The 1529-nt window shown below is 46.6% G+C and overlaps 2 non-coding genes across 2 annotated transcripts; both read right to left on the bottom strand.

Annotated features, from left to right (window-relative positions):
- Nucleotides 1-415: 415 nt before the first annotated feature.
- TRNAD-GUC (transfer RNA aspartic acid (anticodon GUC)) lies at nt 416-487 on the bottom strand. Its single transcript has one exon. It is a non-coding gene; the product is annotated as a tRNA-Asp (tRNA).
- Nucleotides 488-1040: 553 nt separating this feature from the next.
- TRNAG-UCC (transfer RNA glycine (anticodon UCC)) lies at nt 1041-1112 on the bottom strand. Its single transcript has one exon. It is a non-coding gene; the product is annotated as a tRNA-Gly (tRNA).
- Between the last annotated feature and the right edge of the window lie 417 nt (nt 1113-1529).

The following is a 1529-nucleotide window of genomic DNA, read 5'->3' as shown; positions in this document are numbered from 1 at the left end:
GTGAAATGAGCGGGGAATTGAGAGAATTTAGACTGGGTCTGTTGAATAGCAACATACAAGGGAGAAAACGAAACGGGAGCATCTAGGGAGTTGATTGGGGGACAGGTGGCAAGAAGGAAAGGTCTGAATCCAGAGTCTGAAGCTTCATACAGAGTTTAGACACCGTTATTCTCTTCCAGTGGGCCCTAGGAAGTTGTGCGGGAGTGGAGAAGGCCAGTGGCAGGCGCATTCAGTACTGGGTCAAGTGTAACCTAATGCCTTTAAAGCAGAACAACGTCACAGTAACTGCACCACTTGACGTCTTGTCTATATCATCTCTATTATATGCGGGAGACAAAGTCTTGGAGTGAACAAAATTTTTTGAGAATAATTTTTGTGTGGGTGTTAAGACCAAAGACCAAAAGTAACTGCATTTCTCCCCGTCGGGGAATCGAACCCCGGTCTCCCGCGTGACAGGCGGGGATACTCACCACTATACTAACGAGGACGGATGTTAAGACGGCTCCCAAAAAACCTCCTTAGAAGGTTATCTACTGAACTGCTTGAGAAACTAATTCTGTAAAAAGTTGGTTACTGGAAAAATTATACTTACCTATCTAAACCAGCGTACTTCAGTCGAAATACAGCCGTCCCCATATGCAATTTTTTTACATTTTCTAATAGCCTCATTAAAAAAGTAAAAAGAAACAAATGAAACTAATTTTAATAAACCTAATTTATCCCAATATATCTAGATTATTAATTTAGATTTCGTAAAATGTACATTTGGAAACGTAGATTCACAAGTTCTTCCAAACGTACTTACACGTTTTCCAATAACTGAGTTGAGTATCCCGTTTTAAAAATGTCTGTTTAATTACAGGTCGCATTCGCCACATTTCAAGTGCTCAGAAGCTACCCGTGGGCCGTGGCTATCGCAGAGACGTCCCAGAAGGAGCCATTAGGGTATATTCTCCAAGCTGCTCAAGTCAAGGAATCCCAAAATTTAGAAAGCCCCAAAATTTAAGCCTCACAATTGTTTTATAACAGAAAAGAACGAGTGCGTTGGCCGGGAATCGAACCCGGGTCAACTGCTTGGAAGGCAGCTATGCTCACCACTATACCACCAACGCTCCGCAGCACCAGCTTTTGGAAATCCGTATATGAAGAAATGGAGTCCGTCAGTACCTGCTTTTAAAAATGGTTTCTATTTGTGTCCCAGAAGTACACAGAGCCTTTTCTCTATAAGAAGCCCATCCCTCCTTAGTCCTCTCCATGCAGAACATTAAGTCGGCCCCGCCAGCAAACGAAGGGAGCCGGGACCTCAGAGGCCACCCGGCGCCGGGGGCCTGAGTGGAGGGCGGGGGACGGCGTGGAACTCAGCGGAAAAGCGCGGGCCTCGTTGGTCCCAGGAATTATTCTCCACCAGCTCGTCTCATCCCCGCTCCCCTCACTGCCCCGGCGCTTGCGGCTCTGCCACTCGTGGGGCTCTGACACTGGATCCAGGGGATGCCGGATTCGGTAACGACGATTTAGGGTGGAGGATACGA

The sequence above is a fragment of the Dasypus novemcinctus genome, chromosome 13 (genome assembly GCF_030445035.2).
Source record: "Dasypus novemcinctus isolate mDasNov1 chromosome 13, mDasNov1.1.hap2, whole genome shotgun sequence".
NCBI lineage: Eukaryota > Metazoa > Chordata > Mammalia > Cingulata > Dasypodidae > Dasypus > Dasypus novemcinctus.
The sequence above is the reverse complement of the archived record's forward strand: the minus strand, read 5'-3'. Positions and strand labels throughout refer to the sequence as shown.